The 27,385-nt window shown below is 41.1% G+C and overlaps 1 long non-coding RNA gene across 2 annotated transcripts; it reads right to left on the bottom strand.

The window, feature by feature from the left end:
* LOC117354367 lies at positions 1–27,385 on the bottom strand. Of its 2 annotated transcripts, none has more exons than XR_004538196.1 (3): positions 27,183–27,382; positions 22,116–22,238; positions 1–696 (listed from the first exon to the last, which is right to left on the bottom strand). It is a non-coding gene; the product is annotated as an uncharacterized LOC117354367 (long non-coding RNA). The 2 variants fall into 2 exon arrangements; XR_004538199.1 differs by lacking the exon at positions 1–696 and adding an exon at positions 7,055–7,788 and having other exon boundaries at positions 27,183–27,385.

Below are 27,385 nucleotides of genomic sequence, written 5' to 3' on the forward strand. Positions count from 1 at the left end.
TAAATAAATAAGACAACAAAAAGGCTACCCTAACTATCTACCAAGCTAACCGCACACCAGTTTGAATATTTGCTGGCACATGGTTAACTTCCAGCTGGCCTCTGTAATGGGACATTCAATGCCAAAACCTACAGATGGCCCTGCATTGAATATCCAGCCTCAGTTCAGCCTACAGCTGTCAACAGCTTATAAAATGGACTGAATATTGCCTCTTAATTATTTATTGTGGGATACTATCATAGAAACATCAGAAGATGTCTTGGGTGGACTCATGGCCACATTGATACCAGTCATATGGATAGGCCAGGATGGATTGACATGGAAAATTCCTTGTATGGCGTGTTCCGAATGAAATTCCTGCCTGGCCACACTCTGTCTCGTTTGGATAAAGATGATTACATTCTTTTGTCATATAAATCTGCCCTTCAGGTCCTTGAATCCACTATGTCCCACAGATGGGATCAATCTGCTCTCCTGCCGATTTGGAACAACCAGAAGTTTTTGATCCAATCTAAATCTTTTCTTTGGCCCCTGTGGCGGCAGAAGGGCATTGAGACAGTTGGGGATTTGACAAAATCCAAGAGATGGATGTCCTTTCAAGAGCTGTCGGCTACTTGGGGTCTTCCTAAAACACAGCTCTACGCTTGGATACAGCTCAATCATTGCTTACGCGCTGCCATTCCGGATCTGATGTCTCTGGAAGAGAAACCGAGCCTAAGTTCTTATTTAGAAAAACCTAAAGTACTCACCAGCAAAGCCTCATTTTGGTACAAGCTGATCAAATCGACAACAGTTAATGAACCTCTGTCCTCCGAAATAAAGTGGCAGCATGTGTTGAACTTACCTTCGGACGCCATTGATTGGTGCTCCGTCTGGTTAACCATACATAAATCCATTAGATCTGCTTAAGTACTACAGTCCATTTTCTTTCTGATGCATCGTGCTGTTTGGACTCCCACCTTATCACACAAAATAGACCCCTCATCTTCATCTAAATGTTGGTCTTGTGACAGTGTTGATGGATCCTTGGAACATTTGTTGTTCAATTGTATACACCTGACTATTTACTGGAACAAGATATGGGATACTATTTGTACTATTTTAGATATCTCTGAACCATTAACCATCAGAATTCTGATTTTAATGTCTCATGGTCTGTCCTTGCCTATAGATAAACACAAAGGACACCTTCTGACTATTATGTTGTCTCTTGCGATTCAAAATGTGTTGTTTTGCTGGAAAAATCTAGATAAGGTTGAATACCACGCTTGGTGGAATACTATATGTCTCCATGGTAAATATGAACAGGTGTTGGCGGAAAAAAGGAATGCTCTTGGCAAATATAAATCTGTTTGGTCTCCCTTACAACATTACTGCTCGTCTGCTTAAATCTGAACTAGTTCCCTTTTTATTAAGTATATATATTTCTTGAGAAATGATGATATGCTTATATTTCATACCATTAAACTAACATGTATTATTTCTACAAATTTTGCATAACTGCATTCTAGAAGCATAACTTTAACGATTATGTTCTATGTGCTTGGACCATGTACTTTGCAATTATTTTTTCTGTTTGTTTTATTCCTTTGTATTGTGTTTTCTGAAAATTAATAAAACATTTTGAACTAAAAAAAAAAAAAAAGAAGATGACTTGGGGGTTCTGGCAGGAAGGAGTGGGCATTAGAGAATGGCACGGTGACAAAATTCATCACCGTTCCTGTATCCATGGATAACCGCGGGAAATAATCCTATGTCATTTTTTAGTGTCTATTTCAACCTCAGTCCTTCTACACCAGCATTCTTCAAAGCAAAGCTTGAGGGTCAGTGGTTGTGGCCATTCATATTCTGATTCTTCCCTCTCTCCTTAAACAATGACATGAAGATGGTTTCCTGCGGTTTCCCGCGGGGATGGGAACGGTGATGAATTTTGTCACCGTGTTATTCTCTAGTGGGCATCCTTCCTGCTGGGGAACTTCATGGGAAGGGGTTCCCTGCTGTAGCTGCTCAGCTGATCGCAGCAGGGGGGGATTCCCTTGCTGTGATCAGCTGATAGCAACACAATTCTCTAACCGATGCTTGTGTCATGGGTACTGATTAGAGAATCGAGGTGGTTGGGCGGGGTTAGGCGTCTGTCCATTAGGGCAGATGCAATCTGTATAGGATGCCAATCTACAATTCTCAGCCGCTTCTTAGGTGGCTGCTGAGACTGGCATTCTATACAGCAGTGGTTCCCAATCCTATCCTGGAGGACCATTAACCAGTCAGGTTTTCAGGAAAGCCCTAATGAATATGCATGAAAGAGATTTACATGTAATAAAGATGATAGGAATGCAGATCTGCCCCATGCATATTCATTAAGGCTATCCCAAAAACCCGACTGGCTAGTGGGCCTCTAGGACAGGGTTGGGGACCACCGCTATACAGAATTTCCTCCTAAGGCTGTACATCAATTAAAATTTGTAATCACACAATAGCCACAATTACATTTTTACTCATAATCGTACAATTAACTGCATAAATCTCCCCCTGTACAGTACAATATACAGAGAGCAGACATAAATACTCAAAATTGACATATTTCAATTACTAAGCTAAAAATAAAATCATTTATCTTACCTTTGTTGTCTGTTGATTTTATCTTTCTAATCTCATTCCCTGACTCTGGTGTTGCTTCCATGTGCATGCAGCATAGTTCCGGTGCTGTCAGCTCTATTTTTGGGGCCTCCAGACTGTTCATTCTTTCTTATTCTTTTTTTCTCCTCTTTCACTTCCTGCTCTATATCAATCTTTCACATTCAACTTTCATCCATTTTTCTTCCTCCATTCATGAGCACTATCTCCTCCCTTCTCGAGGATGAACAATCCATAAGATATCCAAATTTATAGTTTTGAAAATCGACACTTGGACGTTTTGGTGAGCAAAATATCCAAGTGCTGGGGATGTTTTTCTGTTTCGACTATGTCCCTGTTAGCGTGTTTAAAAGTTTGTATGCACATTATTAACAGAGTAGGGAAGAGCCTAAAAACTCAAATAAAGGAAGTTGTTTCCTTTTTTTCTTGAACTATACAAAGCCTAAATTATTTTTTAAACATAGGAGGAATTATTTTATTCATTAAGGAAGGCAAATAATTTTCTATTAGAAGCCTCAATTTTGTGTAAATCATACCCTATGAGTGTTCCAAGTTTTGCAATGAATGCCTGAACTTTGGTAATTCTTTTCAAGGCTATAGCAAAGATGGGGAAAATTAAAGCTAACTGCATTTAATTAACACCAGCTAGCTCTTAAGAATGTTTCACCAAACTGCCCTGCTTGTGAAAACAAAATTGTTTATTTTGAGCTCTCTACTTTACTTGAGCACATTCTACATTTTTCGAAGTATAGGCATCTTTTCTTCCCCTGTATGTGAAACTGACCCCATTAGCTTTATAAGGTTAAAGGAAAGATATTTTTTAAGTATGCTTGTTTATATTACACTAGGGTTGTGTGAAAAGGTCAAAGTTGGGAGAGGGAGATATCAAATAAAGAGTTTTAGGTTTGGTTTGAAAGAATAAGATTGCTTTTGTTTGAAAATGTATCAAAGCACAAGGTTCAAAAATTAAAATCATTACCCTCTGTACTGGGGACAATTTCATAACAGGACACCTATGTGAAATGTCCATATGGCACCCATTTATGCCTGCTGTGATGGGACTATCAATTTAATTGGACCGATGATTAAATTTTGAAGCACAGCTGTAAAGCTTTATTGAAAAGTGATCCTTGCTTCTTATACGATGATCTTTAATAATAAGGTCCATGATAATAAATAACTTTTGGAGAGAGATTGTCATTTGGAGTATTTGATGTTTTGGGTTTTGACATCTGTTTATAGTGAGACTATTTTTTTATCATTACTTTATAAAGGCAGCATTGGCACCTATATGCCTTTAGAAAACAGATTCCTACAATAACTCCAGAAGCATACAAATTATTTCACCCACAATTACATCTGCTCAGAAGAGCATGTAGCTGTGTACATCTACTCTAAGGCAGTGGTTCCCAACCCTGTCCTGGAGGAACACCAGGCCAATTGGGTTTTCAGGCTAGCCCTAATGAATATGCATGAAGCAAATTTGCATGCCTATCACTTCCATCATATGCAAATCTCTCTCATGCATATTCATTAGGGCTAGCCTGAAAACCCGATTGGCCTGGTGTTCCTCCAGGACAGGGTTGGGAATCACTGCTCTAAGGGTAATTCTATAAAGAAGAGTTATTTTTAGGTACTTATAGTGTACTTAGTTGGAGCCTATTCTCTAAAGACAAGTAAGCAGCTGCTTTTATTTATATACTAATGTAACAAGGCATGTACATGTGTATATGTTTAAGCATGATCATTTATATCATTTACTAGTGTTTAAGCCCGTTACATTAACAGGTGCTAGAGTAGATGTCTGTCTGTCTGGGGTTTTTTCTTTGTCTCTCTCTCCTTGGACTCTGTCTGTCTCATTCTTTCTGTCTATGTCTCTCCCTGGCCCCCTGTCTGTCTGTCTTTCTTTCTCTCTGTCTGTCTCCCTGCCCCTTGCCTGCCTGTATTTCTCTGTTGTGCTATGCATGCCTGTCCCTCCCCCCCCCCGAGCAAAGCATGATTGCTGCCTGCCCCCCAGCACACCCCTCCCTCCAAAGCAGCCCCCTTGCCCTCTACCCCTCCACTTCTTACCAGCATGGGATACATGATTTCTGTCTGCCCCCAGCACACCCCTCCCTCCAAAGCAGCCTTCTTTCCCTCTCCCCTGCCCCTTGTTACGCCATACGTGCCTGCTCCGTGGCCCCCTTCTGTTTCCCCCCTCCCAGAGCAAATCACGATTGCTGTCTGCCCCTCAACACACACCTCCACCCAAAGCAACCCCCTTTCCCACTTCCCCTGGCCCCCCTGTTGTGCCATGCCTGCCTGCTCCGTGGCCCCCTTCTGTTTCCCCCCTCCCAGAGCAAAGCATGATTGCTGTCTGCCCCCTAGCACACCCCTCCCCCCAAAGCAGCCCCCTTTCCCTCTCTTTTTTTTTAACTTTAAAGTTGCTCTCTGTTCTCCTGATAAACACCTCTTCGCGTAGGATAAATCTTAGGGTTGGCAGCAGCGGTGGCATTATAGGAACAGATTGGAGGAGCCCAGAAGGCTTTCCATCTTCCCCCTCACCTTTCAGCATAGTGTGTGCACCACCAGTGACATGGAGCTATCCTCACGCAGACCCTACACCCGTACACTCCTCTCATCATACACGATCACCACCGCATAGTAGACAGTGAGCAGCCGGCCCCATTTCTCCTCCTGCGTGCCCTTGGCCCGCCGCCGCACGATGGTGTTGCAGCGCATGTTGACCAAGCTACGGATAGAGCTGGAGCTGTGAGCCAGGAAGGGTCTGCAGTCCAGCAAGAGGCACCTTCTGGTGCGAGGCCCGGACAGCCCACCCTCGCTGCCCTCCAGGCTCAGCAGCCTTTTCAAGACGCAGCTGTCCATCTCCCCCAGCTTCTTGACGGTCACCATGGGGAAGGGTGGGAGCAGTTGGTGAGCGAGGGTGGGAGGGGGAGTCGCCGGTGTGTTCCCTGCCTCCGTGTTCCAAAATGGAATTCAGCATGGAGAGACACAGCACGGCGCAGCGATCACAAAACCCTAAGTGCTCATGGGCGCTTAGGGTTTTATTATAGAGGATAGAATGGGGAGTTACATGAGGGCTGTAGCAAGGTATGGGGGTCTTTACTAAGGCGTGTTAACCGATTTAGCGTGCGCTATATGCTAACGCGCCCATTATATTCTATGGATGTGTTAGCATTTAGCGTATGCCAAATCGGCTAGCACGCCTTAGGGCTCCTTTTACGAAGGTGTGCTAGTGTTTTTAGCATGCGCTAAACTGCCGCATGCGCTAACCCGCGCTACACGGAAAATACTAATGCCAGCTCTATGGAGGCATTAGCGTCTAGCGCGTGCTAAAACCGCTAGCTCACCTTCGTAAAAGGAGCCCTTAGTAAAAGACCCCCCCTATGTGCAGGTAGTGCAGCTGCACAGGGCACAAGGGAGGTAGGGACTCCACAATTGTGTTCTGAACATTGCCTTCCCTGTTGGCTGCGACACAATGGCTGGGATAGGAGTTCTAGAGGATATGTTGCACAGGACACATTTCTGGCTCAGGACAGGCCTGGTTACTTGTGTGAATTATAGTATTTATAATTTAGGGGGGGGGGGGATGCCCCTGCTATGCTCCCTCATGACTGAAAAAAAAAAAAATAGGAACTCCTGCCCTACCTGAGACTTCTCAAGCGTCATTCTGACCTCATATGCAGCTTCATGAAATTAGTCCCCTTATTTTCGTTCTCCTGCTACTCTATCTTATCTAGCTATATGCTCCATCTTTGCTTACACCCTATGCTGTCTATTAAAATAAGAACATAAGAACATAAGCAGTGCCTCCGCCGGGTCAGACCATAGGTCCATCCCGCCCAGCAGTCCGCTCCCGCGGCGGCCCGAACAGGTCACGGCCTGTCTGAGTCACCAGAAGGGGCCCCCTTGCCACCTTGGTTTCCCATTGAGTCCTATCTTCCCATCGAAGTCCTAACCCTCCGGTCTTGCACATGCACGACCTGGTTGGATTTCTATACTTATTACCTGGTTAGCTTTCTATACCTGTGTTACATCCCAGAACCTCTCTCAGTATCCCACGATCCCCCTATCCCTCAGGAATCCATCCAATCCCTGTTTGAATCCTTGTACCGTACTCTGTTTTATGAATATCAAAAGAACTAAACTATATATAAATATTAGAATATCAAATCAATGTATATAGTTAATGACCCCTAAGGGAAGATTATCACAATCACCCAAAAAAGTGGAGAAAAAGAGATCTCAGAAAAATGCCCCCACATCATACAGGGAAGGGAAGGGAAGACTTGTTTCCTGGCTTCCAGGAGTGTTTTAAATTATGCATGAGCACTTTATTACGCTAAGCTGCCTGTCACGTGACCGTCAAATGCAAAAATACCACCAGAGAAGATAAGTTCTTAAAGTCTTTATTTATATGTTTATTTATAATGATATAAGGTGGTATAGACATAAATGGTGCTATGATGGTCTCATGGCAGCCTGTGTTTTGTTTTATACACTCGAACACTAAAGGTTGTGGGTCTGAGCACTATTTAAAGAAAAATAAATTAATTGATACATATGATTATAAAAAGTATAATATTGTGATATATAAGTAGTTATTTACCCACATCATACAGCACATTAAATCACACAAACTGGGGCTACAATACAATTATTGGTCTCTCAAAAAACTCCACCAAATGCACAGCTTCAAAACTATCATTCAATAAAGATTGCAAAACAGTGTTCTTCCACATAGTACTGTAGGACAAATCCCAACATAAGAAAAAAATACTCTGTTGTAAGGAGGCAGTCCCCAAATCCAAGTTTTACCAGCCAGACTTAACAGCGAACCTGTTTCGCCCACAGCTATCGCAAGAGTCCTGGCCTCTGTACTCATCACAAAAAAACATAATACTAGAGAAAAAAAAAATGAAGAAAGAAAATGTCCCCAAAAAGCCTCACCAGTGGGTATGTTTTACCTCGTGTCGACACTGTAATGTAGCTTACTATGCCATTCTTTGTAATTTGAATATTTTTGCTGCTGTAATTGCCTATTGCTTCTTTTTTTACTTATTTTTTGCTGTACACCGTCTTGAGTAAATTCCTTCAAAAAGGTGGTAAATAAATACTCAGAAAAATAGGCTATAACGTGAGTCCAAACACAACCTATACAACAACCCAAGGTTGAATTAGGAGATTATTAAGATCTCAAGTGCTCACAGTTAAATGCCAAATGACCAAGTCTAGGCAAATAACTAACTTGTGAGCTCATCGGTCCTTTAACTCCTTGTTGTTGAAAAAAAGGTAAAAAAAAAGGTGAAAAAAAGTTGTTAAGAAGTTGTTGTATGAGGCAAAGTAAAAATGGTACATTTAAGTTTATTTAATAAATAATAAAATGTTAAATAAGTAAAGTGTAATTAGGTTTTATAATCTTAGGTGGGTCCATGGGGCCTATTTTAATTATGAGAGTTTGGAAATATAAGATATTCTTTTAAAATGGTAGATGATTATATTACATAATTGTGTGTTATGTTTTATCGACAGTGCCGTTAATCTGCACTGTTCCTGTTGAAGCTCTTCCATGGTTAGTGAGAGCGAATCTACACCTGAGCTAAGTATCTGAATAACTATAAATACAATAGCAGTATAAGTATAACAAATTGCACAATAAGATTGAAATAATTGAAATAAAATAACACAAGGAGTTAAAGAACCGATGATAGCTCACAAGTTAGTTATTTGCCTAAACTTGGTCAAGTTATATTACATTGACTTTATAACACAAATGGTTGAACATAAGCACTGCATTTCAAAGGTCAGAACAGATGACCCATTTTATAACATTGTTTAGAATATGGACATGTGTTGGAGGATTTATAATGCTTAATTATTGATCATGTCCCTAACTCTACGCTCTTCCCAACAATACCTTTTAGCGGTCCCTTCAGTATGCCAACTGTTTTATGATACAATGCGGAAAGCAATCTTTTCTGTAACCGCTCCCACACTGTGGAATACTTTACCTCTGATCTCAATAACTTTAAATCTAATCTTAAAATATTTCTTTTCAGTGATACTTTCGAGATTTTTACTTAATTTTTTAATCCAAAATCTCAGACATTAGGCCTTACATTAATGATTTTTTTTTCTATCTTTTGTTTTTTATCTCCCCTTTCTTTTATTTTATGCACTGCATCCTCCCCATTTACCCATCTGTATCATGTTGTGTTTGTATAGTAATTGTGAATTTGTTCCCTTTTTTTTATTTTTTAAAAATCTTTTTAAAACTTTGTATATCAAGATTCTGGGGGTCATCATTGATCAAAATCTGACTATAGAAAACCAAATATCTCAGATAGTTCGGAAGGGATTTCATACTCTTAAGAAATTGTGTACTCTGAGGGCCTATTTTGATTTCTCTGCTTTCAAATTGCTCTTACAGTCGTTGGTGCTCAATCATATCAATTATTGTAACATTGTCTATTTGGCAGAGACTATGAAAAATTTGTTAAAACTGAAAATTATCCAAAATTCTACAGTGAGACTGATTTATGGTCTGAAAAAAATATGATCCTGTATCTTAATTCTATAGGGATGGCTGCCGTAAAGGTCATCTCTGACGCAACTGGAAGTTGCCCTAATTGCACTCCCCTAACACTATTCCTGTCATGTGTGACTGCAGTATTCTGTTAGCAAGATATTTCTGGGTAGCATTCTATAATAATTTGGCTTGTTCAGTTTTCTTGATAGTAGAGGGGATATATGTGAAGAGGAGGAGAGACAGGGGTTTTGTTGGTCCTTGCTCTGTATATTTATATTTATAAAATGACAATTGTACAGAATATTGTTTCTTTTTATACTTTAATAAAATATGTTAAATATAAAATCATAACTGAGACTTATGCAGATGGGATCAGATGGTTTGCAGAGACTGAGCTTGCGGAGCCGGGGCGGAAATATGTTTTTTAAATTTCAGTCTTAGTATTTTGCCGGTCCACAAAATAATTATTTTATTTCTGCCGGTCCATGGGTGTAAAAAGGTTGAAAAACACTGCTCTAGAGCAGAGTCGGCAGCTGCACTGAGGTCCAGGAAGGTCCCCCGATGACTCGTCTGCCGGCTATGCTCTGGAAGAAGTAAGTTATGTCAGAGGGGGTGGACCCGGCAGACGAAGTCATCGCGGGTCCTTTCCGCAACTCCCTGTGTCTGCTGGGTCAACCCCTCCCCCCCCCCTACGTAACTTACTTCTTCTGGAGCAAAGCCTGGAGTCATCGCGGGACCTTCGCGGGATGTGGCTGTCGACTCTGCTCCGGAGCTAGTACGTCGGAGCAGGGTGGACCAGCAGCCAGCAGCTACAGTTATCGCAAGAAAGGAGCAGGACTGCTGGAATGAAAGAGTGCTGCAGGGAGAGAAAGGAGGCAAGGTGGTATGGAAGGGTGGTGCTGATGGAATTGATGTACAGGGAAAGGGGAGAGAGACATAAGGGGAAGGATACTGGATGGAATTGGATCGGAGGGAAAGAAAGGGGGAAGATGCTGATTGAAGAGGGGTGGATGAAGAGAAAAAGGGCAGATATTGGATGGTAGTGTGGCAGGTAGAGGGGGAGCCTATGCTGGATGGAAGTGCAGATGGGAGAGATAAGGGAGCAAATGCAGGAAGGAAATGGGAGGAGAGAAAGAGGGGAGCAGACGATGGAAGTGGACAGAGAGAGGAGAAGGTACTAGATGGAAGGGGTAGAGAAAGAGGGCACATGATGGAAAGAGGGGATAAATAAATGGAGGGCACATGATGGGGGGAAAAGAATTGAGTTAGGGAAATACTGGAGGGGGTGAGGGAAAGAGGTGGCGAGCTGTAGGTAGACAGTAAAAAAGGAAATTGATAAGAGGGTAGTAAGAACGTAATCTAGATGGATGCAGAAAATAAATTGAAAAGGAAAATGAGGGAAGAAAGGGATTGCAGAAGAGAGATGTGGGAGAGGGAAGTGGAGGAGAGAGATGCCAGACCAATGGGGGTAAAAGGAGAGATGGAAGGGGGAGGCATACAGTTTCTGGAAGGGGCATAGAAGGAGAGAAGATGCCATATAGAGGCAGAGAGATGGCAGACAATGGATGGAAGGAAGAGAGTAACAAGAAGATGAGGGAAGCAGAAACCAGAGAACACAAAGGTAGAACAAAAAATTTCTATTTATTTATTGCTTTAGGAGACATGTGTCATTGTTTCTGTGGTGTTGCATTGTATGCAGAGTCCAGCTTCTTGCTGGTTCAATTTATCCTTTGTCTACGTATTTCTATTTTATCCCCCCTTTCACAAAACTGTGGAGCGTTTTTTAGCACCAGCCGTGGTGGTAGCAGCTCTGATGCTCAGAATTCTAAGAGCGTCAGAGCTGTTACCACCATGGCTAAAATCCACACTACAGTTTTGTGAAAGGGGGAGGAGGAGTTAGTTTATGATGATATATTCCATACTAGGTGAAGTTGTTTTCTGTGTTCTGTGTGTTCGAAAGGCATGGTTTTCTGTTAGGATTGACGGTGTAGGATTGATCTGTACTAGTCTGGCTTGTTTAGTTTTACAATGGGTGTATTGATGTTGTACTGCTCACTGCTGTATGTAAGATTCTGCCTTTTCCTAGGTACTCATGTGTGACGTGTGGCTTGTTACTAAAAATCATGGTTTTTGTACAGATGGGGGGGTGTGTGCCAAAAAATGATGCGCCCCGGATGTCACATATGCTAGGCACGCGACTGGACTTACTTGTTCTCTAAGTTCTTGGGTCCTTAGTTTCATATTCTCATCTATTGTGTATTTTTAACTAATCTTATGTAAACCGCATAGAATGTGAAGGTGATGCGGTCTAGAAATGGATTTTTATGTTATGATTCACTAATGTAACCAAAAGATCACTCATTATCTTGATTGTAAATTGTATTGAATCCTAGTTAAAAACTGTGGGATATAAGAAACTGTATGGTATGGTATGTTGAAGAAATCAAAGTTCAATTGAAAGTATTTAGATACACCAAATGTAAGTAGTCGAACAGCACAACATATACATAGCAATATATCTCAAGGCTTCTTAAAAAGAAGGATCAGACTAAAGAGATGGTTTTAATTTTATTCAAAGGATGATGGCCTTATTTATAGCTGGGGTTTTATTTAGGCATGACATAGATCACATCTGTGCTACATATTATTCATGTGTGGTACTGCACGCTCAGGCTCCAAAAAAATAATTACTTAATATGTTTGTAATCTAAATGCCTAGAAACGGCTGCTATTTTGTGACCACGAGTATGAAGATCCTGTTTTTTATCCTATGTTGTACTAAAACCAAGGGGCTCCTTGCTTGGGCTATAGTGTTTTCTTATGATTGTATTTTTATCTAGTGCATCTATTGATTTTGACTGGGGTTGCAGTGAAAGCATTAGAGACTCCTGCTTTTACTTATAAAGAAGTGACAGCATGGTTAATGGCAAAGAATATGGGGCTCATAATAATAAAAAAAACCATCTAAAAGTGGCCTAAATGGGTACTTGGACGATCAAAAAGCCTGATCGTCCAAGTACCCATAACCAAAGCTGGTTGTAGACATATTTAAAACCAGCTTAGGCCTTTCCCTTGCCTCTAAACGCATAGAGCGAAAAGAGGCATTTTTAGAGGAGGGGAAAGGGCGGGAGGTGGGCCGACTTAGACATAGGCGTACAGCAGGTATAGCCAAAACTTTAGGCAGGTTGCCTAGTCAGCACTTATAAGTTTTGACTTAGACCAAGTCAAAACAGGTATAAGTGCCAAAAAAGGGCCCGCTGAGCTGATGGTGGCTGCCGCGATCAGCTCAGCGGCCAGGCAACCTACCTACCCCCCACTGCAACCATTGTGGCAGGAGAAATGGCTCATCTCCCCTGCCGTGATAGTGATCACCCCTCTACCCGAACTGCCGCGACCTGGCACTTCTGGATCGGTATCGCGGCAGGGGAGATGAGCCATCTCTCCTGCCACCATTGTTGTTGTGGTGGGGGTGGGGGTGGATTCTGTAACCGGTGTTGTTTTTGATAGACACCGGTTACAGAATCCAGCTTTTAGGCAAAGGACTGGTTCCTCCTTCACCTAAAAGCTCTTGTGTTGGGCGTTTGGGACTTAGGCTTTTTTTGGATTCATTATATGTGGTAAGTGTAGATGTAGTGGTGGTCTGGGAGTTTAAACAGCTGAACATAGAGGCAGGCCATTTTTTATTTTTTTTAAAAACCTCCTTTGGGACTTTTTTTTTTTTGAGAATGGACATTTTCCCTGCTTCTACTTTCAATGTTTAGGGCCCCTCTAAGTCACCAAATTGTACAATGTGTGTCATTCATCTACTATAGCAGTGGTCTCAAACTTGCAGCCCACCAGGTACTATTTTGAGGCCCTCGGTATGTTTATCATAATCACAAAAGTAAAATAAAACAGTTTCTTGATCATATGTCTCTTTAGCTATAAATTACAATATTATTATTAAAACTTAGCCAAAAGGAAAGACTTATAAAACTATAAAGAGTTTTACCTCATGCAAAATTGTCATTTTAATAAGACATTAACTATTTTTTTCTGAGGGCCTCCAAGTACCTACAAATCTAAAATGTGGCCCTGCAAAGGGTTTGAATTTGAGACCACTGTACTATAGGGACCATCTCAAATTGGTTAATGGATTATTCCACTCTAGAATCAGGAAGATGCTAGATAGTGTGCTTACTCAAGATAACTGCAGAAATACCAGGCAGTGGCAGAGCAAGACTCCCTGGGGACTCCAAGTATTAAGACTTTGGGGGCCTTTCTTTGTAGATTATAATGATATCAAACAAGTTATAGCACCATAGAATCCCCCCAAATAGTTAAATATATGTCCATTCTTAAACACATCCAAACACCCTTAAGAAATAACACCTTCTTTATCATTTGCTTTCATGTTTCAGAATTCATATCCTTGACATATTCTTACACTGAGCCGCAGTATTTAAGCACTGCCATCACGTGCAGGCATTCCCCAGACTGGAAATGCAACAAGCACATTCAGATTTGCTTGACATGGAATCTGAACTTTCTATACCAACTTCAAGCTAGTGAATTGAGGCAAAGTAGACTATATTAAGCATTTGCTTCCCCCTGTGCAAGAAAGACGCTTTTGGAGCATGCTCAGATCATACAAAGTAAATGGATCGTTTCCAGTCCTGGAATGGTGCAAGTGGGGATGGAACTGTACACATTAACCAGAGATAAATTAAAACAAATATTTATTAAGAATTAGAATAGTCTCTAATATATATTAAATTCAATTTGTGTTGTAGAGCCAACACGGTCCATGTTTTGGAATCGCAGCCTGCCTCAGAAGTACAAGACACATCCAAGAGGCGGCACTCTAATGAAATCAATGATTGCTGGTCACAGTGAGTTGGATACAATCTTAGAGCAAAAAAATAAGTCCTCTTCGATTTCCTGCCTTCAGCCAATCGGCGAATTATTTTTTACTCTAAGCTTGTATCTAACTCATTATGACCAGCAATCACTGATTTCATAAGAGTGCCACCTATTAGATGTGTCTTGTACCCCTGAGACAGGCTCCAAAGCCAAAACATGGACTGTGTTGGGTCTACAACACAAATTGGATTTAATATATTAGAAACTGTTTTACTTTTTAATAAATATTTGTTCATTTTAATTTATCTCTGGTTGATGTGTATAGTTCTATCCCCACTTGCACCATTTTTTGTTGTTTCCTCGTGGGGGATATTTCCTTGTTTTTGCTCTTCATTTCCATTTCCAACATAGGCTTCTTTGGACCTTGCAGAACAAAGGAGCTCATGTATATCCTACTCACTTGGGCACAAAGAACACCATACAGTCAAATTCCAGAACACTACTGTACCTCTGATTCTTCATTGCCCAAAGCAGCCTTACCAGTCAAACAAATCATTTATTATAAACAGGGATTTTGGGTTATCTAAAGTGGTCTCTCTTCTTTTAGATGGTATTAAATTCAAGAAAGTTGTATGGGATACAAAAATTCATTAGGTGTCATCAGCAGAAGCATGCTGTGTCCGTTTCATCACCTGGAGTTCTGTGCTTTGTCACATCGCTGCAATCAGACCTGAGCATTTTGTCTTGTGTATACAGTACAGCCCAAGTTCAGTTTAAATTTAGGGAACACATGCTATACATCTGTTTGTCTGGAATACATCCTACTGCATGCTTCAAAAAGAAACACTTCCTGTACATATTTTACTGAACTGTCAAAAAGTAATGTCACAATTTATTGATCTAGCCTAATCGAATTAAAGAAGCTTTAGACCTGAACTGAGGCTGTTTGATAACTGGGTAGAATAGATGGGTGGAATTATCTTAATGCCATACTGGTATTTCTTTCATTTTACACCAGTTCAAAGTCATATGATAACTGAGCATAAGAATTTGGTGCTTTAATATCATTAAAAATGCAGCTGAATTGCCTGTTATCAAAACAGTGAAGCAAAAACGGAATATCTTGGATAACGCAAAATGGCAGCCCATAGATAGCAAATTTGGTTTAGTAAATACAAGAAGAAAGATATGCTGGCAGATGTTCCATTGTGATCACTGCAATACAGCAAGCATTTCATGATATGTCCGTTTCCCCCTGATATATCTGATGAAGTGGTCTCTGGCCTTCAAAAGCTCAAGCTTCAATAAATTGGTTAGGGGTAGATATTCAGCTGGTGACAGTGAGCCTATTTTAAGTTGCAGCTAGCATTATTCAATGCCAGACAATGTCTGGGCACTGGCATTAAATATCCAGGTTTATTCAGCTCTCTTATGTGGTTAACCCCCTCTTTTACTAAGGTGCGCTAGCCGATTTAGCGCGTACTAACGATTAGCACATGCTAAATCAATTAGCGCCCACTATATTCTATGGATGTGTTAGCATTTAGCATGCATGAAATCAATTAGCGTGTGCTAAATCGGTTAGTGTATGCTACATCAGTTAGCGCGCCTTAGTAAAAGGACCCCTAATTGTGATATTCAGCACTTAACTGCTTAAACACTACATAAAGATAGGACTGTGTTTTATGCCATTCAATATGGCCATTTAAATTAGACTCACTTAATTATTTAAATTTATTTATTTATTACCCTTTTTACTAAACCACGATAGCGGTTATTAGTGCAGGGAGCCGCGCTGAATGCTCCTTGCTGCTCCCGATTCTCATAGGATTTGCACTTAGAACTGCAAAGAAGATTCTGTGCAGAAGAGCTGACCAGATCAGATCTAGTGACCCAACTTCAATCTAACCTCCCTTGTCTATGTTATAAAAGCAGTGGTGATCTGGATCAAGAGTAGGCAGAATCACAGCATTTGCACCCTGTCGGTACATCAGCTAGGGCAGTTAAAGCCAAGGTAGCTGTGCCTATGAGACTAATGCATAACAGACAGGGGAAGCTTGAGCTTAGACAGCCTGCTGTGGAACCAAAGCCCATCCCCTTCTACAGGCTGAAGGGGAGTGGCTTTGGTCTGGCTAAAGGCAGGCTGAAGCAAGCAGTAAGGGGAGTAGAGAGTAACATGGCAGAAGCACTCCAACAGGCTGAAGCAAGGCAGGAGCCTTGGAGTGAACAGGCAGATGAGACCCTGGGGTCTTGGGCTGGCCCATGGAAGAAGTGGAGAAATGTTTCCATACTTCCAACTTTTATGCTCTAGAGGATTTAATGGTTCTTGATTTTGAGTTGGACAATATTTTTGGCTTAGAAGTTTTACATATTTTAGTATTGGCAGCCTGCTAATTTTATGTTGAGTTTGGGACAAAGAATACTGGGACAGAGTTAATGCTTTGTATGCTGAAAACCATACTGTGTTTGCCGTTGCTGAAAAGCAATCACAGAATCTCTTTCAGCTGTGCTGCCTACCAAGGGTTGCTATTGTACTAGGGAGCCTTATGCAAAGCTGACCTTCTGTTTGGTGCCTCAGAAAATGTACAAGCTGTCTGCTGCATAATGCTGTTGATACCTTTTTCCTGCCTATAAATAACTGTTACAGAAAGGAAGGTTTTGTTTTCTGGAAAGTAAATGTAATTTCAAGGCTGAGCCAGAGTGGATGGTCTCAGGCAAAGCAACTTGTATGTGTTTTCTTTTTACCTTTTTTTTTTTTTTTTTTTTTAAACTTTTGTGAAAAGCTGAATGTGTTTTTCCTATATGCTACACCTTTTGACCACTGAGGTCAGAATAAAGACTATTATTGACTTAGAGAAATTCTGCTTGAGTGTGATATTGGAATGGTTGAAGCCAGTAATTACTTTAGCTCCCAGGCCTAGGCAGTTACCTGGGCCAAGCAGAAGTCCTGAAGATACCCCTGGTTGTAGGGGACACGCCAGATCAAAGTTTTTGTCACTATTCTACTCCGCTCCAAGGAGTGTTTGTGACAAGTTAAAATAAAATAGAAATAAAACATACAAACATACTACCAAACACATAAAACAAACAAATAGCATACCTTCATCAGTTGGCTTTTCACTTTAGTGCTGAGTGGTGATATTCAGTGGCACTAATCAGTTATGATTCCCTGAATAGCCAAACACAAGCAATTTGACTGGCCAGGAGCTGTTTCTGACCCAGTTAAATCACTTTAATTATCGACCCAACAACATCTTTATCATTTTTGCTATTTTTCCCTGGTCTCACTTATTTTTTACACTCTGCCCATATGATTTGGTCAATGGATTGTTGCTTCCCTGACTGGTTGATGGCTAAAGGAATATTTTATTTCAGATCCATTAACTGTATCTTGATCTAATGCCAGTGATCCAATGCCAGTGATCTAAGTCAATCTCTACGCCTTCCTGGGCTTGAGCATGTTATTTCTGCAGCACTCCTAAGCTATGTTGACTCCATTGGACAGAAGACTCAAAACATTTTATAGACTCCCGTTACCTCCCACACCATTCCTTAAGAAACTAATACTACTACTTAGCATTTCTATAGCTCTGTTAGATATACGTAGTGCTGTACATTAAAACATTTAAGAGACAGTCCCTGCTCAGTAGAGCTTACAATGATTATGGAGTTTCTTAAGCATGGGTACTTTACAATCTCCTCTACACTTAAGCACATAAATGCACTACTAAACAGTGAGCTTAATAACTTCAATATTCAAGTAGAAGTCTCAGTCTCACAATTGCTAATTGTTTATTACAACAAGTTAACAAGGATCGTAAAATGAGTAGTGGAAACTAATAGTGCAGCACTGATTCTAGTTCAATACAACATGAAGAGTCTTTCTGCAGAAAGGGTAACTGAAAGCTGTTCAATCGGCTGCCTGTATCTGGATGCTGAATTACTGAAGAAGTGGATATTTTAATTAACAAAAAAGATGGATGTTGGATACAGTGGCATAGTCACATGTGGGCCATGGTGAGTCCTCAAACCCACCCAGTAGCTGGTGGGAATTCCCAAGCACCACTAGCTAAAAGCTCCCAAAATCTCTCCTGCTGTGTACCTTTTAGAGAACTGATCTTTGCCAGCAGTGAGCAATGTGACCGATACACGCAGCTTGCTCCAGCCCCACAGCCTTCCTTCTGATGCAATTTCCTGTTCTGTATAGGTGAAGTATGTCAGAAGGAAGGCTGTGGGGCTGCTCAATGCTGGTTAAGATCGACTCTCTAAATGGTATGCAGTGGAGAGCTTGAGATATTGGAGTGCTGAAAGGTGGCTCGCCTAATAATAATAAATAACTTTATTTTTATATACTGCCATACCACAAACAGTTCTAAGTGGTTTACAAGGTAAGAGACTGTATACAGACAGCGACATTAGAGAGAACTTTCAAAATTACATTGGCATGCTAAGGTGGGATGGAGCAGTTTAAGACACCACAATGCCAGGGTGCCAGATCACCTAGGTGGGAGAGGGGTGGCCTGAGACACTGAAGTGTCAGGGGCAGGAGCTGGATTGTCCAGGTGGGAGAGGGAGACATTCTACCCACCCAACTTGGATCCAGGCCCACCCAAAATTAGGTGTCTGGTCAAGTCCCTGATTGGAGATCTGAAGAAAAAATTAATGTCAGTTATGAGAGAGAGAAAAAAAAAGGCTGTGGAGTGCCTAAATTTTTGTGCCAAAGATGGAGATTTAATACTAGAGAGATGGATGCAAAGGAATACCCAAAATAACTAAATGCTCTGGAATTGACTATTAGAGGCCAAGGATGTATCTTGGACTGAGGCATTAAGCTAGGCAAGTCTCATGGAGACTACTATGAATGTATCACATGCAACAAAGATTACAGAAAGCTAGCAAGAAACTGCTGCTTGCTTTTAACTTATAATCTTTATATGCTATCGTTACAGTAAAAAAAAAAAAAAAACACAAAACACAAATGTAAAAACTGACAAATAAGCTATAGGAACAGAATGGCCATGTAGTACTCTACGGGATCCCCGACAACATGGATTTACTAAGGGGAGATCCTGCCAATCCAACCTGATCAGCTTCTTTGACTGGGTAACGGGGAAGCTAGATATTGGGGAGTCCCTGGACATCGTGTACCTGGACTTTAGCAAAGCATTCGATAGCGTACCATACCGCAGGTTACTGAGCAAGATGAGTTCTATAGGATTAGGTGACACATTGACAAAATGGGTTGTGAGCTGGCTTGGAGGTAGGCTCCAAAGGGTGGTGGTGAACGGCACCCCCTCCGAAATGACGGAGGTGATTAGTGGAGTACCACAGGGCTCAGTCTTGGGCCCAATCCTATTCAACATCTTTATAAGAGACTTGGCAGAAGGGCTTCGAGGTAAAATAACATTATTCGCCGATGACGCCAAACTGAGTAATGTAGTGGGCAAATGCACAACAGACGATGATTCAGTGCCCGACAACATGATGCACGACCTACTCCTACTGGAGCGATGGTCTAGGACATGGCAACTCAACTTCAATGCCAAAAAATGCAAAGTTATGCACCTGGGCAGCCAGAATCCATGCAAGTCTTATACCCTTAATGGCGAGATCCTAGCAAAAACGGTAGCAGAACGAGACTTGGGGGTAATCGTCAGTGAGGACATGAAGTCTGCCAATCAAGTGGAGTAGGCTTCGTCCAAGGCAAGACAAATCATGGGCTGCATACGAAGGGGTTTCGTCAGTCGTAAGGCGGAAGTCATTATGCCATTGTATAGATCCATGGTGAGGCCCCACCTGGAATACTGTGTGCAATTCTGGAGGCCGCATTATCGCAAGGATGTGCTGAGACTGGAGTCGGTGCAAAGAATGGCCACCCGGATGGTCTCGGGACTCAAGGATCTACCATACGAAAAATGGCTTGACAAATTACAGCTATACTCGCTCGAGGAGCGCAGAGAGAGGGGGGACATGATCGAGACGTTCAAGTATCTTACGGGCCGCATCGAGGCGGAGGAAGATATCTTCTTTTTCAAGGGTCCCACGACAACAAGAGGGCATCCGTTGAAAATCAGGGGCGGGAAACTACGAGGTGACACCAGGAAATTATTTTTCACTGAAAGAGTGGTTGATCGCTGGAATAGTCTTCCACTACAGGTGATTGAGGCCAGCAGCATGCCTGATTTTAAGGCCAAATGGGATCGGCACATGGGATCTATTCACAGGGCAAAGGTAGGGGAGGGACATTAAGGTGGGCAGACTAGATGGGCCGTGGGCCCTTATCTGCCGTCTATTTCTATGTTTCTATGTTTCTATGTTACTCTCAGCTAATAACAACCACAAATGTGTGTTCCACATTAAAGCCACCTGCATTATACAATGCTACCACATTCACACATTATACAATGCTACCAAAAATGAAATTGAAATACGGTAGTATGTTCTTTTCGAGTCTGATTTCATAATTAGGATACCTAAGTGGGAAGTCCAAAAGTTGTCTATTTTAAGTCTATTTTAGAAACATAGAAACATGATGGCATTATCTCTTCCTCTCTCTAAGAGATCCCATGTGCCTATCCCACACTTTCTTGAATTTAGACACAGTCTCTACCACTTTTTCCGGAAGACTGTTCTACGTATCTGCCACCGTTTCTGTTAAAAAGTATTTCCTTAGATTACTCCTGAGCCTATCACCTCTTAATTTCATCCTATGCCCTCTCATTCCAGAGCTTCCTTTCACATAAGAGACTCGACTCATGCACATTTAAGGCACATAGGTATTTAAATATCTCCAACAAAAATAAATCGAAGTGACAATAAAACCCAATAATTTATGATATGTCACTCACCAGCAGTGGACTCAATTTCTCAGATCTTACATTCAACAAAAAGGTGGAGAAAAAGCCTCAATTATTAAATCACGTAGCAATCATTGATGATTTTTAAGCTAACGTTGTTTTTGTTATTGGTAAAAAACTCACACCCAAAAGAATGTAGGAATCCAGAGAGATTTAAAAATCACTACTGTGCACAGTAGAAAATACACTTTAATATTTTATTTCTAAAGATTTTACAATTTTCATTTCCATTATATATCAAAAAAGCTTATGGGGCTCATAATTGAAAGAGAAAAACGTCCAAAAAACGGCCTAAGTCGTCACTTGGACAAACATTGTTAAAATACTTCCGAGTGCAGATAATAAAAACGTGTTTTGGACGTATTTCTAAATGACCTAGGCCTAATAGCTATGATGTGCTGTCCTGTGCCGTTGTGCATGCTATTAGTAAATGCTGCCCAGATGGAAGTTGGTATTGGCTGTGAATCCCTGAAGAAACCATCAGATGTTGGTGAAACAAGATCTTGTAGGAATTGTTGGCCTGGCGCCATTGATACTGCTGCAACCTTTAACACCATTGAAAAGAAGATTTTTGCTATCGGCGAAGCTGGTCTGTTACAGCAAAGTTCTGGCGCCAGAGCTATGTTTTTCTTTTTCTACTTCTCATCTGTTGATGTTTAAATGCCTTTAAAAAGTATAGGCTTTTTTTGATATACAGAACAACAGATTAAGAAACATGAACAATAACAGTAAGATAATTCCTAAGATCATCACATACAATCACACCCAAGCCCCGTTCTTCTGTCATGCACATAAGTTCTTAACCCTCTAAACTGTACCGTTCCTTTGGGGTTTTGCAGCCCAAATGCATAACCTGGTATATATTAGCATTAAATTTTAGCTGTCAAATTTCAGACCACACTTCAAGCTTCACTAGGCCTTTCTTTATGTTATTCACACCATCCTGGGTGCCTCCTCTATTGCAGATTTTGATATCATCTGCAAAGAGGCAAATCTTACCTGACAGCTCTTCAGCAATATCATTTATAAAAAATGTTAAAAAGAACAGGCCCAAGAACAGAACCTTGAGGCACACCACTGGTAACATTCCTTTCCTCAAAGCAATCTCCTTTGATCACTATTCTCTGTTGCCTTCCACTCAACCAGTTCCTGACCCAGCATGTCACTTTGGAACCCATCTAGCATACATCCACTATCCAATTCTCTAGTCACCCAGTCAAAGAAATTGATCAGATTTGTCTGACAAGACCTACCTCTAGTGAATCCATGTTGACTTCGGTCCTGTAATCCACTGGATTCTAGAAACTTCATCGCAGGCACCCATGTGCCTTTATAAAAATAGGCTCCCTGAACCAGCACCTGTAGCACATTTATACCTGCTTCAAAGAAGGTACAAATCAATATGTGTACTGACGTATTTTATAAAATACACAAATGCATTGCAACTTCATCCCTGGTCCACCAAATATATGCACCAGGAATGCCTACACACAGATCATATATAAGTACATACTGTTGTGCTCTCATATGAACTTACACATGTGCATATCACAGGAAAATTTTACTAAAGGCCTTTTGGGTATTTAAACACAGCAGCCACTGTGTTTGAAACCCTAGGCAAAGCAGCCATTAAGATTTTGAATTAGTCCAGATATTAGAGAGATTTTTATAGAATCTGTGTGTCACACAGACCCCTGACACAGGCAGAGAATGCTGAAACGCAGCCATATCGGGTCATTGTGATTTGCCTTTGGACACTGCAGTAAATTATTGTAACCACAGTGGATTCCCAAGTCTGATTGGTCCTTTCCTTGGTCATCACTATTTGCTTGCATGTGTTTGTCCATCTGCAAGGACTACGTTCTGTAGGTCCTCTTGTCTTCTCCAGGAAGATCTGAACTGTGGTTTCCCTAGTTCTTAGCCTGTTATTCAACAGTAACTGCTAGGCTAATCCAGTGCTGGAAAGATATATGCATATATTTCTTTTCAAAAGCCTGTACATCCCTAATGCAAATCTAATGGCTAGTGCAAAAGTTAATGGAGGTTATGTTAACTGTTTTCAGATTGCCAGGGGAACAGGGCACAGATATCTACTAGCTCCTATATCATTTGCTTTTGTTACAGAGCTTCTGGGAATTAGGATACAAAGGAATCCAAATATTTTGAATGTTCAGGAAGGACCTATGAAAAACAAGTTAATGATGTTGCAAATGATGTGCTTCCTTCCATCACTAACCAGCCAGAATTGCTGGCTGCTTAATGAGTGTGTTAGAAACAAACAGCACTGTCTCTGATTCTTAAGTTAATCAAGAGAAGATGGAAGCTTTCACCGTTAATTTTCCAGATGGTCTGCTGCATACTGTTGAGGGTTCATTTGCTTTCTGATGGGCTAGGAATGCAGCAAAATGTTCAGTAATTAATATCTCAATTCCTTTGGAAAGTCTCTATCACTGAATACTCCTAATTTTTTTGTGTGTGTATTAGTTTTCAACATTCTTGTAGGTACACACCTCCAAATATTCAGCTGCCTTCATGCCATGCAGTCACTGCCCGATGCAGGTGGTCAGACAATCAATGCCGGGTCATATCCAGCAACTGGCATTGAATATCTAGTTTCATATTTGACCGTGGTAACTTAACTGGTTAAGCTGAAATTCAGCACTAATTAGGTAAATGCTTAGTGATTAAAAGATAGACCAGTTTCCAATACCCTGGTAGATGGAATATGCGTCTCATCAACAATTTGTTTTGCATACAAGGAGAACAAAATAATACCCCAAAGGAGACCCAGTAACGCCCAATCTCTTTCAACCCCTTTCATCCAACATTCAAACCAAACACACGCTCCATATACAGCAAAGTATATCAAACCATTCATACAGCCTACAGAAAACTTTTCCCCATTTACTTACACACAATCTTACCTTTACACTCTCTGCATGTAATTCCCCAACCCTCCCTGGAACCAATCCCCGCATTCTAACCATCCAATACTTAGGCTAGTCCTACACCCTGAAACAGCAAGCATCTGTACGAAATTTCTCCTGCCACTAAACAATGACTCAATAACTGTACTTATGCTAAAGCCAAAACCAGTTCAACAACCAAAGGCTTCTTTTAAGGAGATAGATTCTGTACAAAAAGGGGATAGATTCCGTACAAACGTAAGGAGGTTCTTCTTCACCCAGAGAGTGGTAGAAAGCTGGAACGCTCTTCCGGAGGCTGTTATAGGGGAAAACACCCTCCAGGCATTCAAGACAAAGTTAGACAAGTTCCTGCTGAACAAGAACGTACGCTGGTAGGGATAGTCTCGGTTAGGGTGCTGGTCTTTGACCTGAGGGCTGCCGCGTGAGCGGACTGCTGTGCATGATGGACCACTGGTCTGACCCAGCAGCGGCAATTCTTATGTTCAGTTATTTCTGCAATCTGTTTTAACCCCTAATCATAGCTGGTTTGATGCTCAATATCCATGACTAACTGGCTATGTCACATGATATAGCCAGTTTGTGGCTAGCTGCTAACTGCAGATATTCAGTGGGAGATTATCTCCCTCTGAATATCCACAGTTAGTGGCTAAAATGCTATTTAACCCACCAGGAGCAATTCTTGGCAGGTTAAATAGTTTTGAATATGAGTCGGAAAATATCCTTGCACCAGTGAGCTTGGCAGAGGTGGTCAGAGGGTAGGTCTGCTGAGACTCCCCTTTAATGGGCCTATCAGAGAATGGGTTGGGTATACTTAAAGCTGATCTTGCCTTTGCAACATAAGACCAATTCCCATGACTTAATCCTCATCAAGCCGAACCAATCATGAACTGTCAAGCTCCATAGCCATTAATGGTAAGTCCTGTCAAGCTCAACAGTCAATGACAGGACTTACCATTAATGGCTATGGACACAAATCCTATATAACAATGGATTTCCTTGACATTGAGGGGAGAAGAGAAGAAGAAGAAGGAGGAGGAGGAGGAGAAGGAGACTGTGAGAGAGAACTGGTGGCTTTCATTCCTGCAGAGGGACTGAAAAGATATGCTATGGAAAGGAATGCCTTGCCAGGAAAGGGGGGGGGGGGATGACAATCTCTTCCTGGGCAGAGGTGAGAAATACTGCTACAGTGAAATTCTGTTTAAAATCAGACTCTTTTTACAGCAGTACTAGTTGGACAGCAACCTAGCAAAGTTCAAGTTAATTCACTAAACAAGGGGTAGGCTAGAGTAAATACACAGTATTGACTGTGTGGAAACATTCTTACTGAGACACAGAGATTGTAAGTTTCTATATATTTCTTTAATCTGATCTTAATTAAGATTGTTGATCTGTGTTACTATTGATTTGAGCTAAATAAAGCCAGTTTTACACCTCTCGTCTATACATATAAAGCATAACACTGAGAAGGTATAAGCAGATCCCATTATAACGGGAGAAAGGTAACAGGCACAGAAGGCACGTGGACAGATAAGTTGTACCTATATTATAAAGCTCCAGTCATGGTACATGGGCTTGTAATGCCACTGGGGCTTGCATGACCTGAGAAGCTGAAAGCTTTGTCCCTACTCACTACCAGCAGGGCCTTCCAAAGTGGACAGGTTTAAGCGGATGGGGAGCGTTGGGGGATTGCGTTTGATGCAACAACGGCGATAACATCAAAACTATACTGCGAAGAAGAAAGGCCCGGCAATCTACTTCTGTATTCTGCCATGAAAACTTGATGATGTTCATCAAGTCGCTAGGAGTTGAACATGAGTCGATGGCACCTACCAACATTATAAATGCAACATATAAACCTATGGATCTTTATAAAATGGCCTACAAGGAAGCACCCACACAAAGTTCAACCTTCTTTGAAGTCAGGATATGCATTCGATTGAAATTACATTGAACATGTCAAGTGACATATCCTCTGTCATTTCATTTTGTGGACAAAGAAAAAAAATGTGTATGTCATCAATAGTGTGGACCTTCTGAAGAAGTGTGCACTTTTTGAAAGATCGTGCGCTCTTCACAAGGAGTGTTTACTATTCAAGAACACTGCACACTCTTTCCGATCATGCATGAATATGCGAAACATTGCACTTGTGCACATTGTAAAGAAAGAGCGCATACTCTTCCTGAATCAAAAATATGCTCTTTTTCCCCACCATATTGTTCATCCCTTCCCTTTCCCCAATCATCTGTTTTTTTTTATTGTAACCTACCAATTCCTCTCTTTCCACAGGCTCTCCTTATTGCTTTGGCTGTTTGTGAAATTTGTGCTTAGTCTAATTTTCGTTCCCTATCCCATTTTAATTTTTTTCTTATTTGCAGTATATCACATAAATTGAACTTGAGCTTGAATAGTGCACACTTGTTCAAAAGAGTGCACTTTGGCCCTGATTCTATAAACAGTGCTTAAATGCTGGACGCTCTTGAGTGCAATCATTAATCATCCACTAGGTGCCATTTATAGAATCACATCTAGCTGTGCCTAAGTGGTCTTAGTGGTAGGCATTGAATCCTTAGGCGCACTCCCATTTAGGGCAGGGTTTTCTTGGTCTAAATGAGTGCACTTAAGTTTGGCACCTACTGGTATCTAAGACAAACCACGCCCAAACTCCACCTAGAATCCTCCCAGAATTTGTCCCTAACCACACCTACTTGTTGGTAGGAACCTTGGTGTAGATGCCTAGCTCAAAATGGTAGGCACCTACCAGCTAATTAATATTTTTTTAATCATTTGTAATTGTTTATAATCACGCTATGTGACCGGGTAAGACCTGGACTGGAATAGCCTGAGCCCTGACTAGGGTCATCCAAGCCTCAGCCGAGCGGTTGAATGGGTAGAGGGGTGTCTGTATCAAAATAAAAGGTCCAGCACAGGTGTTTAGTGTGAATTTTAAGATGACTTTATTTTCTGGTCTTTTATATTGTAATGTAATTTCAAAACATACAAACAAAAACTCTCATTTCAAGAGAAAACACAAAAATAACTTTTCAATTTCAAGTCCTGGAACCTGCAACCTGCTTGTACTACTTGGACAGGTTCCCCACAGTTCTCCTGTTATCATGTAAATTCAGAAGCAGTGATTCTTAACTCTTCTGATACCCTTAATTACATCAGAAGCAGTAATTCCTTATCCTTCTGGTATTCTTAATTCAATCAGAGGCAGTAATTCTTAACTTTTCTGATATTCTTAGTCTTGTGAGGCAACACCACCTTATCAGAAACATCATTTTTACTTTCCCCAAACTTTACTCTGTAATCATGCTCTCAAACAAGCATGACTCCTCAGGTTCCATTTCCACATCATTTGCAAACATTTCTGTATCAAAAATCATCATTACCTTCAGAAGAATGATTAGAAGTTTCAGTCCTGAGGTTTATTCCTTGCTTTCTGTGGGGAATGCTGGTTTCTGTACTCTGAATCCTGGCTGGCACATGTCTGCTTCTCTCAAAGGATTCAGGTAGGGATCCTGTAAGTTTGTGGCTCCCTCTGCCTCACTTGACCCAGAGAACACACCTTTTTCCCTAGCATGGGCTGATTGCC

The sequence above is a fragment of the Geotrypetes seraphini genome, chromosome 1 (assembly GCF_902459505.1).
Source record: "Geotrypetes seraphini chromosome 1, aGeoSer1.1, whole genome shotgun sequence".
In the NCBI taxonomy this organism is placed as follows: domain Eukaryota; kingdom Metazoa; phylum Chordata; class Amphibia; order Gymnophiona; family Dermophiidae; genus Geotrypetes; species Geotrypetes seraphini.